Here is a 15,752-nt window from a genome sequence, read left to right as displayed (position 1 = left end):
TATACTGATATATCAGCAGGGAAGGGGAATCACTGTGCTGGCAAGTTCAAAACCATATGACTGTATGCAGTAGAAGTCCAAAAGATTACTCCACTGTGACTAGCTGGTAAAGAAATGATTTTGTGTTTGAGATCTACAAATGATCAGGGAGGAGGGTCATTTCCATATCTACTCTGCGCACACAGAACTCTGGCTATATAAGGGGATAAGACTGCTTGCAGTGTATCTTTGACTCTAAATCATGAATGCCTTTGGCATACCATTCTATGTCATCGCTGCTCTACATCATTGTACACAATGTTTATGAACAGCATCAACAGTTTGTGATTAGGGTTGCCACCCCTCCGTTGTTTTTCCGGACTATCCAGAAATCAAACTTATTCTCCGGTAGTCTGGAAAACACTGTGCAAACTCTGGTATTCTGTTTCAAAAAGGAAACAGACTATCAAAGTTTGTAAATCGGCTGATTTACTATGCTTTTTTTTACAGAAAAGCACAGTAAATCAGCCGAAAGGAGGCAGCAGGAATGGAAAAAGAGGGCGTTCCTCACAGTGATGTCATCGTGACATCACAAAATGAGCGGGATGTGGGCAGGGGGAGGGGTGGGATGGACGTGGTTACTGATGAAGCGAGGGGTGTGGCTTTACTCCAGTTTTAGCCATGATGAAAGGTGGCAACCCTATTTGTGATGGCAGTTTAACTTGTCAGTTGCTAATAGGTTCATAGGTGTGTACTAGGTTAATGGCCCTGGAACCTTTACAAGCCTAGCCCATAGAAATGCCCTGGTATCGTGTTGCCCAGCATTCGTTCCCAGTGCCTGTATCAAGTAGAGCCACTGGAGTGATCCCCAGGGTGAACTGTCTAGTTCCCATCCATTCATCAAGATTTCTCTTGAAGACGGCCAGTGAAGTGCTCTGCTTGACATGTATGGGAAGTCTATTCCAGACCATGGGCAGTCTCTCGGTTATGAACCTGTCCCTCCAGCATGTTCTGTTGATTGTGGTAATGAGGCTGCGGTCTCTGGACTGTGTGGTGCGGAGGGATTGGGATTTCTTAGATATAGTATTTGTAACAGAGCTGGGTCAGATATGGCTTTGTAAGCCAAGCAGAGATCCCCTCCTAGTAGACGATATGAGACAGAGAAAAGCTGGAGTTTTTTTGAGTCTGTCCATGAACATAATGAACATAGAATCCTCTTTGTGAGGTACTTTTGTGGCCTTTCCACCTCTTGCATGTGTCTAGTGGGGTACATGCCAAATAGGGCATTATACTTGATGATTGCCCTAATGAGGGAAGAGTAGAGAGAGATGATGACCTTTTTCTTCTTGGATGCAAAACCCTTGGTAATGAGGTGTGCCATATAGAAGGACTTTCTGACCACAGTGGCAATGTGGTAGCCGAAGGAGAGGATGCTGTCAACCTGTGTCCCCAGATCTCTTATAATGCCTTCAGTGTTCAGTGAGCTCCCATCGCTGTGGTGATTAGTGGGAACTGAGTTTTTCCCAAAGGGGATGACGATGCATTTTTTGGCATTAAGCTTAAGGCCATGGTTTCCACGCTTAAGGCCATGGTTCCGACACCAGTCATTGGCCTTAGTGAGGCCTTTCTTTAGGATGTCTACATCACTTGGGGAGTTAACAATGGCTCCCAGCTAGCAGTCATCTGAGAACTTGGTCAGCCAGAGTCCTTCTGTGTTGGCCTGGACTTCTAAGAAGTAGATGCCAAACAGGAGAGGACCCAGGACCAATCCCTGTGGGACTCCACTCGTGACTGGTCAGCAGTCTGACTTGGAGTCCGCTACTTTCACACTGTGAGTTCTATCTGTGAGCCAATTTGCAACCCACCTAGTGATATAGGGGTTGATGCCTAGATTGGTGAGTTTATGAATAATTCCTGAGGGGAGAATGGTATCAAAGGCATTGGCCAGATCAATGTAGGCTGTATGAACTGCCTTGCCCTCATCCACAGCTCTGGTGACTGACTCAAAAACGTCAACCAGGTTGAGCAGGCAATGATCTACCTTTCACAAAACCAAATTGAGTGGGATCTAGAGTTTGAAGATTCCTTATATCCTTGTTAATTAGGTCCATGATGATGCACTCAATAGCCTTACATATCAGACTTGTCAGGCTAATGGGGCGATAATTTCCAGGGTCTGTAATCGCTCCCCTTTATGGAGAGGGATGACCGTAGCAGTGCACCATTCGGTAGGGACAAAACCTGAGGTGAGGCTGTGATTGAACAGGGCACACAGATGTGGCGCCAGTTCACTTTTTAGTTCATGTAGAATACATCCAGGGATATTTTGGGTCCCATGGAAGGTTTATTCTTGGCCTTGGACAATGCAGCTTTAACCTGTGCTGCAGTAATGCTGGGTGCCTGGCATTCCTCCGGTATTGTGATTGGTCCTTTTGGGGAGAGAGAGGGGGGTAAAGTTGGCACTGAATCTGTCAGCCAGTATATTGGCAATATTTGTTGGCTCAGTATTGGAGGTACCATTGTGCATTAACTCAGAGCAAACCTGGGTATGGCCATGGAGATTCTTGATATAACTATAGAAGGCTTTGTGGTTGTTTTTAATGTCTGCTGCAGTTCTGAGGGATCTCAACTTTATGTTAAGGCTAATAAGGGAATCTTTCCAGTCTTGGGACTTCAACTTTTTCTGCAAAAATTTCTTCCTTCTATTGTAGAGTTTATTAATGGCAGGGGACCACCAGATTGGCTTCCTTTTATGGAGGAGAGCATCTTGGTTCTGTTGGGTATGGCTAGTTCCATGCATTTATGTATGTGTTCGTACAGTGCATTGGTGTATGACTCGGCAGTCATGCATCTATTTTCCATTGACATGCGTGCCAGGAAGTTAGCTACCTCTGTTTTTAGGAGCCCAAAGTCAGCTTTGGAGAAGTTTTCCATGGTGGTTACCTTTGCAGGGGGTGTGGGTGAGATATGGATTTCAATGGTGATTAGTTTATGGTCTGATCTAACTAGGGAGGAATTGACTATTGGTGTAGAGCAACGGTTGTCCATGTTTGTAATAACCAGGTCAAGGATGTTGCTTCCTCTAGTGGGGGTAAGAATGAGCTGGTCCAAGGCATTGGAATTGATGAATTCCAGGAAGTGGTGGGCCAGTGTATTGGTGCATGAGTAGTTTTCCCAGTTGATGGAGGGGTAGTTGAAGTGACCTAGTATGAGAGTGTTGGGTTGGACCCTAATAGTTTCCAGGGTGCTTAGGAACATGGAGTGAGAATCTTGGGACATGGTTGGATGCATCAAATTTCTCCCTGACACCATAACAATAAATGTATATCGTATGTTGAGGCTGAGAAATGTCATTTCAAACCTAACTCATCATTGTTTCACCTAATAATTAAATTGATATTGAATAGTTATTATCAGAGAGGTCTTGGTCCCTCAAGTTGTATATTCAAGTATCAGAATGAGGGCTGTAGCCTGTTTTGCACTTGACCTTGTCAAAATAGGGACTACATAATGGGAGGTGCATAAAAGCTCTAGGTAAAGCTTTAGTCAAGTCCTGTAATTTCATTTCAGTCTGTAGCATGGGACCACAAAGCACACAAAAGTGTACTAGACATACTGGTGTGCAGTTCTGAGACATTGTAAATGTCTATGCAACTACACACTGTTCATTGTGAATGAGTACAGGGTACAGATACATAAATTCACCCTGCAGCTTGTGCTCTATATGTTACCACAATGGTAGTCCTCTGTGGTGCACTGTGAAATTCTTGTGTTCATGAACAGCACAATCAGACTAATGTGTATTAGGCACTCCTGTGCTCAGTAATGGCATACACTGCTGTGTCGCCTGATGCTGCAACACAACACTAGTGGGTAAGGCAGCTGGGATATACAGAACATGCCTTATCAAGTAGCTATAGTAGCTACTCGGTAAGGTATACTTTACTCTCTATAGCTGCCTTAGTCACTAGGCTATGTACCAAAAAAGACTGTGATTTACAAATATGTCACAGTCATTATGCATGTCAGTGGCACTTGCATCATTTCCATAATATGACAATGAGGGGATATGAAGTTGTGGGGTCTCCTACTGACAGGAGATCACCAGCATCACACTGTGAGTACAGGAGAATGTAGTGCATGCTAACATGTTTACATTGCAGGATGATTTAGATTTTTTTGTTGGCAAGGATTTTCCTGCCATGCAATAGTGGTGTGTGTGTGGGGGGGGGGGGTGGATTACACTGTCACAACGTTAGTATGGTGCTCATTACTATCAGCTGAGTAACATACTTGTAGGGAAGATGAATAAGTGCAGTCACAAGAGCTGCAAAAGCTGTTTGTACTCCAGTGGACTCCTATAGTTTACACTATGGCACATAGTGAGTACAGCAGTGCTGCATGCTTTATGGAATGCATACACTCGGGGGGGGGGGGTCATTTCCATAGTTGGCTCTGCTTGTGTCATTATACCTGTGCCATGGAGAAAGACTTCATGTGGGATCTATTTCCATTATACAAGTACTTTTATGAATTATAATGTTTTTGTCCACCATTCACTAGTGAGTGATGCCCTACACTGCCATACACAGGGTTCAAGAATAGGGTCTAAATGTTTATGGAAGACTAGCCTAAGCTTATGCACATTGATAGAAGCCCATGCCATCAGTAAAATGAATGAGACTCATTCACCCAGTAATGACTCTAATAAAAGAGCATGCTAGCAGGAGGTATTGGGATTGTCACTTTACAAATGTAGAATGTTGAAATGCTCTGCAGCAGAGCTTTGATCTCTACGTTTCTAGATCAGTTGTTGGTGCATTCTATACTTTATTGGTATGGTGTTTTGGTGCTCTTATTTCATATGTCCTGTGTGCCCCACCAGCTAGCTACTCAGCTACTATTATTGTATCCCAGCAAGAAAAGGAACCTGAAACACCACTGGGTGATGGAAAGAAAGTGAAAGTATAAAAAAATAAAAAAGTGAAAGTATAAAAAAAATAAAAAAGTAAAAGTATAAAAAAAATAAAAAAGTGAAAGTATAACCCGCACACTTGAGCCTCTTTGCTAATGCCAGACAATAAAGGCAGAGTCACATTTTTTGTAACTTAATCAGCAGAGATAGAAGTATTAACTTGACACACATTTCAATATGCTATCTAATCTGAAGATACAGCCATAATTCAGCAGTCATGATAATGAGAATCATTTGTGATTCGTACAACAGAAGAACTTAGGTCTTTTGTTGTAAAGAATAAAAAGGGCTATACAGTATGAATGGAAGATGCATTCAACATATATTTGTCAGGTAAGCAAGATGAAATGTTATAAATTTAATCAGAAAATATAAATCAAAATTCCAACAGAAAATGCATTTTTGTAGTGAGTAAGCTCCCTGGGCCCAGTAGGGAGCTTGGCCCTGTGGACACCTTCTTACTTATAACAACTAAACTAATTGTAGTGATGCCTTCAGTGGAAAAACTGCAAAAGGAATGTGGAATGTTTTGAAAGAGAAATTGAGTGCAATATATATATATATATATTTAACATCAGGATCTAGGCATACAATGTCAAGGGGATATATTTTCATAAGAACAAGTTACCTGGTTAAGACGAGAGACAACAAATATAAGAAATGGTAAAGAGGTTGAACTACAACTTTGAAAACTGAAATAAACAAGCTGGACAAACAAATTACGCATAGTGTGAGAGAAGCTCAAGAAAATTTGGAAGAAAATGTGTATAAAGATATTGAGCATAAAAGCAATCCATTTTATAGATAAGATGCGGAAAGAGTAAAGGCATGCAAATTGACAAACTGTGTGTAGATTTGTTCTAGTAGATTATATTGAAAAAGAACTATGTAAACTGGATCCAAACAAAGCACTGGAGGTGATGAAATAAGTAATAATGACTTGACACTTCAGCAAGAACTTATAGTATCATTATATCTATTGTTTATTATATTATATAAATATGTGGAGATTCCTCAATATTGGAGACATGCACTTATTAAATCTGTCTTTAAGGGAAAGGGGAGTAGGACAAACCCAGAGCATTAATCCTACTTTCATGTTGTGGAAAAATAATGGAGAAGGTAATATTCGATAAGTTATTGTTAGAACTGGAAAGTTTGGGAATTGAATCCATATATCAGCATGCATATGTTGAAAACAGATTTATTACCACATGTAACATGATGTTTTATAACATAATAACAGCTATGAATGAAAATTGTGCTGTGATGTAATTTATATAGGTTTAACTTCAATATTTGACAGGGTCATACCGCAAAACACTGATCAATAAATTACAACTAGATATTGATTTACTCTTTATAAGATGGATAGATGCATGACTTACATATAGGACATGGCAAGTATCATACAGCAAATGGACAGGTGACTCTTGGTTACAGTAAGCATGTCCACAGGACTCTGTCCTAGGCCCTTACTTGTTTAGATTGAATCTTTTAGATCTATCTTTTTCATCTGAGGTATTCTACAATCTGCATGCAGATGGCCTGAAATTGGGTAAACTTATTACATGTGTTACAGATCGGGCATGTCTGTGAAAGAACTTGACTAAATTGACCATTTGGGCACAAGAGAATAATATGCCGATAAAGACATCAAAAATTAAGCATGAGATTTGGGAGACATAAATTGAAAGGCGGATATTTAATACAGCACACAGTGACTGAAACTGTAGATTCAATTAAAGACCTGTGTAGATCCAGGTTTGAGTTTTTCTAATCATTTCAGTCAATTGCTAAATGATAGTTATAGAACTATAGGTTGTATAAAAAAGGTTTATAAAGTCTAGGAAATCAGAAATTATTAAGTCATTGCCTTTTAACTACATTAGACACAAACTTGATTATGGAATAACAGCACAGAAACCTTATAAGAAAATAAGCATGAGTAAGCTGGAAAGAGTACAGCAGAAATATACCAAGAGCATCCATGGATATGAAAATCTAATTTATTATGAAAGCCCAAAATATCTGAACTTGTACAGATTCTATTATAAATATTTAGGAGATCCTATTCAGGTATATAGGGCATTTAGAGACAACTATCTCTGGGAATGTTTGGTGTTATGGAGAGTTGTCAGACAACCTATGTAGAAGATTCTACAGGAATGAGACGTTTACTAATTGGCTCTCTGACTGAACAGCTGATGCATGGAACAGCTTACTAAACTACATTAAAGGAAGCACTAGTTTAAATATTTTAAGAACAGCTTGGACACATTATGGGAACAACTGTTTTATTATTCTGGCAGGCTAGAAGGGCATTATTGCCGGTACTTGAAATATTTCTATGTGCGTATATATACCAAATCCATGGATGCACAGCAATGGAGAAACATGAAACACTCCACTACCATACACAGAGTACAGCAAAGCACAGAGGATCATAACCAGTGGTATGATAAAAACATCACTGAAACAGTTTTTTATATCCTGCAGTCATTATGAGACTGCCTGCCAGATACATGGGCAGTTCATACAGTTCCAGAAGGATAAACCGGTGCCCTGGGCAAAATGGCTCCACAGTGCCCCACAAAACCACCCAGTGCCCCCATCTTGGTTTACCATCTTTAGATTACTGGAAAAGCACCTCTGCTAGAGCGGCGCCCTAGGCGGCCATCTAGTTGGCCTATGCCTACGCCTGGCTATGAGGATACCTATTAACTCTAAAATCCAATAAGTTACAAAATAGTAATGTCTGAAAGGTTTAGATCTTGTGATGTACAGTAATCCTATGACAATCTAGTACTGCTAGATATCTATCTAGAATGCACGTTAATGCATGAGTGCTCCAATAGTATAATTGTTTATCTGTCTATAGGAAGGGAGACACAGTATGTGGCAGCATCAGATCTACTAAATCTCCTCAAAAACTAGATAGCCCAACACTGTATGTCTGATAGCACAAAAACTAATAGTACCTAAACTCATATGCTCAGTCATGTGTACAAATGCAAGACATATATAAACAGCAAAAAATCATATTTTGCTGTGGAGAACCCCCTTGAGTCCCCATGTAGGGACCTTTGCCTCCCATAGCTCCCTTACTTAAATATTCCTACAAGTTTTTCATCAAGCAGCAGAGCATTGTCCTGCTAATATTTCTTTACAAAAACAGTTCTAACCTCCTTGGGGAATGTGTTTCATGTACTGCCTCCTGCAATAACTATTAACAGTATGGAACTCATGGAAACTGGGAACACATCCATAAGTTCCATGACATCTGTGAGTATCTTGATGAGCAATACAAATATTGCAGGAGCCACATTCTCACTTTTTCAGGAATAGTAATTGAATTGGCATTCCTTTAATAAAATATGTGCTGTAAATGTATACTGAAAGATTATGGGCATGAACCATACTTCTCAACTTCTGAAAATTAAAAATCATAACAGTGGCTTTTAAAAATCATAACAGTCAGTTTAAAAGAAAGAAGATACCTTTCTTATTTTTCACAACAGAACAACTTTGTATGGTAGATCCTACAGAGTTATTGATAGGTTTGTATTGGCTTATTTTACGTATTTAGTAACATATTTACTCATAAAGAAGTCTGACTACATGAGGAACTCAGTAAGTCCAGGAGAAGTAAGAGTGAACGTAAAGATCGAAATCCTAGATCTGTGACTAAATTATAGCAGGTGAGAGGCATGGCTTGATGAGACTTGCTACTATATGAGATCAAGTTATTACTAGTAAAAAGGCATGTCTGTTAAAAGGTACATAACTTCTAAACATCTACAAAAATTACATCTTGAGAGTTAATCTAGATCTCACTTGGTTTATGAAGATTAAACAGAAACTAATCAGCTATGCCTCAAACTGTCATTTAGACAAGTAGTCATTTTGCAGAATTTATTATTTTCCAGTCAAATATGTGATGGTTATGTGCAATTCATCCAAGTAATATGGAGCTCAGTAGTTTTCAAAGTTGTCCAAGTAAGAAACACTAACATTTTGCATATCAAAAGGCCACTTCATCTTTCCAGTAGTCCTCTGCAATTATATGGCAACAAATATTGGTTGGCATTTATCAATGAAATGATACAGGAAGTGAGAATATGGAAGTAGGTAGTGATTCACAGAACTAGTAGTTATAGGAAAATGAGCTAATGAAATGCAAATGAAGACGCTCAGTCGGATTACATAATGAGATGGTAGTAAGCCTGTCTGAAAGCTGGTCATGATTTATAATCATTAGGCTCATGGTAATACAATCAGTTGCATCTGATGATAAAGGCAAAAAGCACAACAAAACTTTGAGAGTTACAGCTAGTGAAAATGCTTGCAGCAACAGGGGCTGCAACACAGTAGTAACTGAATAATATTCAAACACTACTTGCGTCCACCTGAGGTCATTATAGGAATGGCGGTAGCACAAGTGAACATTGAACCAACACAGATAACAGTTCATTAGCTAATTAACCAAGAGCTTGAGGACTGTCTTCCCTTAGTCTGAGACTTTATATAAGTTCATAGGTTCATAGGTAGGTACTAGGCTATCTGCCCGAATGCATTTATAAGCCTAGCCAGAATGTGTTGGCTTTTGCCACCCCCTTAGATTAGTTCCCTGTGCCTATGTTCAGCAGAGCCACTGAAGTGATCCCCGAGGTAAACTTTCTGTTTCCCATCCACTCGTCAAGATTTCTTTTGAAGAGTGTTAGTGAGGAGCTCTGCCTAGTGTAAATTGAGATCTTGTTCCAAAGCATGGGAAGTCTCTGGGACAAGAATCTATCCCTCCAGCACGTCCTATTTATTGTTGTGGTGAGGTTTAGATTCCTAGAGCATGTGGCTTGTGGGGATAAAGTTTTCTTTAGGTGGAACATGTCCATCAATTCTGGGTTGGACATGGCCTTGTATGTCAGGCAGAGATCACCTCTGAGTAGGCGGTATGCAACCAAGTACAGCTGTAATTTCTTCAGTCGAGCTGCATAGGGCATCTGCTTGAGGCAGTGATCCTCTTGGTGAGGTACTTCTGTGGTCTTTCCAGCTGTTGCAGGTGTCTTGTAAGGTACATCCCAAATGGGGCGTTGTACTCTATGATGGGTCTGATGAGTGATGAGTAGAGGGGCACAATGACCTCTTTTGATCTGGATGCAAATCCTTTTGTGATTAAGGTGGGCCATGTAGAAGGATTTTCTAACCAGTTTGGCAATGTGATTATCAAAGGTGAGAGTACTATCTTCTTTAGTCCCCAGAACCCTTATTACATCTTCCGTATTTAAGGGACTACCACCTATGTGGTAGTTTGTGGGTACTTTGTTTTTTCCAAAGGGGATGACTATGCACTTTTTGGCATTTAGCTTGAGGCCATGATTTTGACACCAGGTATCTATCTCAGTGAGACCCTTTTGGAGGATGTCTGTGTCAGCCGGAGAGTCAGTTATAGCCCCTAGTTTGCAGTCATCTGCGAACTTGGTCAGCCATAGTCCTCCTGTGCTTGCCTGTACCTCTGAGAGGTATATGCCGAACAGGAGGGGTCCTAGGACTGAGCCCTGGGGAACTCCACTTGTAACCAATTTAGAGTCAGACCTAGCTCCCGCAACTCTCACCATGTGGGTTCTGTCCATGAGCCAGTTGGCAACCCATCTTGTGACGTAGGGGTTTATGTTCAGGCTGGTGAGCTTGTCTATAATACCAGCATGGGGAATGGTGTTGAAGGCCTTTGCGAGGTCTAGGTAGGCTGTGTGTACCACCTTTCCCTCATCTATAGTCTTGGTAACTGTCTTAAATATGTCCACCAGGTTTAGGAGGCATGATCTGCCCTTAACAAAGCTGAACTGGGTAGGGTGCAGTGTTTGGAGGTTCCCAATGTCTCTGTTAATGAGCTCCATGATGATGCGCTCCATAGCCTTGCAGACCAAGCTAGTCAGGCTTATAGGGTGATAGTTCCCAGGGTCTGTTGTGGCTCCACCTTTGTGGAGTGGAATAACCACTGCTCTGTGCCACTCTATGGGTACATAGCCTGTGGAGAGGCTGAGTTTGAACAGTGTGTTTAGGTGAGGGGTTAGTTCATCTTTGAGCTCATGTAGGACACAGCCTGGGGCACTGTCTGGTCCCATTGATGCTGTGTTTTTGGCTTTGGAGAGGGCTGTTTTAACCTGAGTGTCTGTGATTTCAGGGAATCTACATTCTTCTGGTATGGTTATGGGCCCTCTTGTGGGTGAGAGGGGGGATGAAGTTTGCGCAGAACCTGTCTGGCAGGATGTTGGCGATATTGGTTGGTTCAGTGTATTTTGTGCCATTCTGCACTATCTTCGAGCAGATCTGAGCATTGCCACTTAAATTCTTGACATAGCTAAAGATTGCCTTGTGGTTATCTTTGGAGTCCTTGGCAATTTTTCTTTCAAAGCTCGCCTTGGATGATTTTATGAGGGATCATAGTTTTTTGGTGATACTGATCGGGGATGTCTTCCCTTCTTGGGATTTTACTTTTTTTTCTGTACTAGTTTCCTCCTTCTGTTGTATAGCTTGTTCATGGCAGGAGTCCACCAGACTGGTTTCTTTTTCTTGGAGGAGTGAGTCTTGGTTTTGCTTGGGATGGCATGATCCATGTATTCTTGTAGGTGCCCATAGAATGCATTAGTAAAGGATATTGCAGCTTGGACAGCATTATCCTTCAGCATGGGGGCTATGAAACTTTCCACCTCTGTCTTAAGTAACGTGAAGTTTGCTTTTGAAAGGCTTTTCACAGTGGTTTTCTTGTCCGGGGGTGGGGGTGGAATGTGGATATCCAAAGTGATTTGTTTATGGTCAGATCTAACCAGCAAGGGGTTGACCTCCAGTGTGGAACAGCAGTCGCCCATGCTGGTGATGACCAGGTCCAATATGTTGTCACCTTTGGTGGGAGTGTTTACCAGTTGAACTAGGGTGTTTGAGTTTATAAATTCTAGGAAATGTTGGGCAAGGGAGTTAGTACTTGAGTAGTTCTCCCAGTTAATGTTTGGGTAATTGAAATCACCCAATATTAGAGTGTTTGGTAGGACCTTTATATTTCCAAGTGTTTCCAGAAATGTGGAATGGGGGTCCTGGGACATGGTGGGTGATCTGTAGCAAGCTACAATTTGAATTGCAGTTTTTCCCATTGTTAGTTGCACGTGGATGATCTCTGAAGCATCATGCTGTGCCACTAACCTGGAGGTGTGGGCATCCTTGATGAATATGGATACACCCCTGCCTTTTGTATTTTGGTTTGGGTTCTGTGGCTGAAATGTATGGTATGAGTTGTAGCCTGGTAGTGCTGGGGTGCTCTCTGGACCCTTAAACCAGGTTTCTGTTACTGCACATATATTGATTTTCTCCATACTGAGGAGTGCCTCAAGTGCATGCGTTTTCAGGTTCAGACTTCTGGCATTGAGTAGCATTACCCTCAGTTTTTTTTTACTTGTGCTATTTATGGCGGTGGGTTTGTCTTTTGAGCCTTGCCTAAAAAAGGCACTATGGGAGTGGCAAGAGCCTTGGCCAGTATTCGAAAGCCTAAGGGTGACAGGTGCAAGCCATCTCTAGTGAAGCAGCGTGGCTTGTTGAGCATGTCATCCCAGGTGGGCAGACACTGGATCCCCTTTGAATGACACCAGAAACTTAGCCAGTTGTTGAAATTGAGAATTTTTTCTTTATACGGTGGTATCATTCTTGGTGAGGACAGGATGCTACTCAGGGTCAGGGTTATACCGGCCTGGGCTACGTGATCAGAGAGCTCTTCCATGTCTCTTTTCATGTAGTCCAGAGAGGTACGGCTCAGGTCATTCACACCAACATGGACAATGACAGAGTCATATTTGTACTTGTTCTGTAGTGACCTGAGTGCTTGTGTTATGTGTTGGATCCTGGCACCAGACAGGCAGCTAACAGTAACCTTCTCCTTATTCAGCCTAGTGAGAGAGACGTCCGTGTGCCTGACTATGGAGTCACCTATTACTAGTACGTTGGGTATGTTATTTTGCCTTAAGGGCTGTGATTGCATGGCACACGGGTTTTGTGAAGTATGTGTTTCATGGTTTGTGTTGGGGGGGTGGAGGTTGGTTGGATGTTTGCTTTGGAGGTCTCTGTTGGTATTGTAGATTTTTATTTAGAGCCTCCGAGTATGTTTTCATGTATTTATGTGTGTTTTTTTCCAGTGTTGCTTTAATGGGTTTATGTGAGACTGGTGGTGTGATGCAAGTATTTCCCTTCTCTTCTTGACTGTCTGATCCAGTCTTGGGTTGTGAGAGCTTAGCCTCCAGTTTGGCTGTATAATTGCATCTCTCACATGTATTAGTGTTTGGTGGTAGGAGGAGGGGGTTGTCTGTGTACATGAGGCAGTTGTAACATTGCCTCAAAATTCCCAGATTCATCAGTTGGACTGGAGAGTACACCTGAAACTGCCCTTTGGACATGCCTGGATAGGTACAGTGAACTATTTTATTGGATGGCTGGTAAGGTCGAACAGAGAGCCTTGTCCTTCTGTACAGTACAGGAGGGTCTAGTGCTAGGGTTTATAAGTGCTTGCTATAGGTTTTGAGTAAGTGCCAGGCTGAGAAATGAGTGGCTTGAGTTCTTAAGTTGAAAGTTTGTCTAGTTCCAAGGGAAAAATTGAAGAGGAGACATTGTGGAGCTGGGAATAGTTTTACCCTAGCTAACCGGCGCGCAAAACCGAGCAAATACGGTATTTACAGCAGGGAAATGAAAGAGATAGAAATTAGCCCAAAATGGCCAATAACCTACTCATTTCTGGGCTGAAACCACTCCTCCAAAGACAGACAGGCTGCTTAAAGCTCCCCTCTTTCACAGGTGAACAGAGAACTTCCTTCTATCCAAGTAAGGTTTGGGCAAACACAGAGATTTGTATCACAGCCTTGAATTCAGCACTAACCTGAAAACTGGACTATACTAGCTTAGAAAGGCAGAAAACAAGTATATATATATATATATATATATATATATATATATATATATATATATATATTTAGAAAATAAAGCAGATACACTCAAAAAACAGTTTAAATGCACAGAAAAGGATGCTTATTGTTATATATTGCAGATCAGAGTTGTAGTCAATGCCCCTAGTAATAAAGTAGGAAGAAACACAAATACAGTAAAAGCAGATGAATAAAGTACAATTTATATATATATATATATATATATATATATATATATATATATATATATATCTAACAATAGAAAATGAACAAATTGATTTAAACAAGTTACCCAATTAACCATAAAAAGCTCAAAACTATGTCCTATTCCAGCAGTCTTCAATCAGACAAGTTCTAACTGCACACCCCTGCTTACTAGGGTGCAGGGGAACCTTCTCCAAAAAAGATGGCCTGGATCAGTGCTCAAGTTATACAAAGAAAGCTAGATTCAGCAGGCCTGAATCTGGTCTATGCTACAGCAACAAGCCGCACCAATTTCAGAAAGAAACAGTTCAAATAAGCAGGCACAATAAGCCTGTGACCAGATATTCCCAGCTCAGAAGGGCAGAATCCAGCCTCTCCTCCCACAAGAGTGCAGACCACAAACCTTTTTAATGTAGAATAACTGGCCTGAAGCCCAAGTACTTAAGCCAGAACTAATATACTTTTAGAATAGCATACACTGGGCCTTCAATCAGCAATTCCTAGCTTAGAAGGATGTAAGCTACTTGTCCTGCCATGACAGTGCAGACCACAGACCTTCTTAATGTAAAACAGCCTGTATGAAGCCCAAGTGCTTAAACCAAAAGACTTAGAATAACCGTTACAATTTAATCAGGCTACTACCAAGCAGTAATAAATGCAGCAAAATAAATAAAATTGAGTACTTTTACAGAAAAGCAAAATAAAGTTGGAGGAAAGACAAATACAGTAAAAGCAAATGAAAAATTACTTATTTATTTTTTTTTTGGGGGGGGGGCTTCTCAAATCTGCTCTCTGTATTAAGTAGAGTAAACACTAGACTCAGAATATGATCTTACTGTACTTGGCTAAGTGAGCAAATGAGATGGACCCAGGAGGAGTGTTCTAATGCAGACTTATAGGAAGGACGGGCAATTCCAGAGCCAGCAACACTAATACCAACACAGGAACAGAGAGGGAGGGTGGGGAACTAACTGCTGAGAGACACAGAGCACACTGTTCAGAAACACACAATTAGGAAACAGAAAAAATGAAAATACAGTACTTTTAAAACTGCAAGTTTGTACTTAACAGAATATTAAAATGCACTACTGCAAGTTTCACTTAGCTTCAGCTTCTAATGCAGATGTTTGTAGCCAAGCAAGTCTCAGGAGTTGAGCATAAATGGGTTTTGTTTGATGTGAATGATCCACAGACTGGATCTGGGAGGAATGAACAATCCATCCATACCAGTTGATACCTCAGCATGTGTAGCTCTTAGCATTCTAGTTGCAAAGACCTTCCGTAGAGAAACAAGGGCCACAGAGGTTATATCACAGGTATCAGACTACAGACTATTGAAGGCATTCCTCAGTAGATTACTGACATGTGGATGATCACAACTGTTTTCAGAGAAGGGAAAAAGAAAGTCACAAATATGGATAACGTCTTTGGCATCAACCACCTTCCAAGCAATGCCAGGAGCCATCGATTTCACATATGTGGCAGTGAAGACCCCAGTTGGTGTCCATGGACAGTGTTACCTCAACAGGAAGGACTGCCATCCCATCACTTCCCAGATATTTGCCAGATAGTATGCAAAGCACAGATGATCATAAGCACTGTTTCCACAGTAACCTGGTAGTACTCATGATTCCCAT

The sequence above is a fragment of the Protopterus annectens genome, chromosome 1.part2, assembly GCF_019279795.1.
Source record: "Protopterus annectens isolate FY-2018-M chromosome 1.part2, PAN1.0, whole genome shotgun sequence".
NCBI lineage: Eukaryota > Metazoa > Chordata > Ceratodontiformes > Protopteridae > Protopterus > Protopterus annectens.
This window is presented reverse-complemented; position numbering follows the sequence as displayed.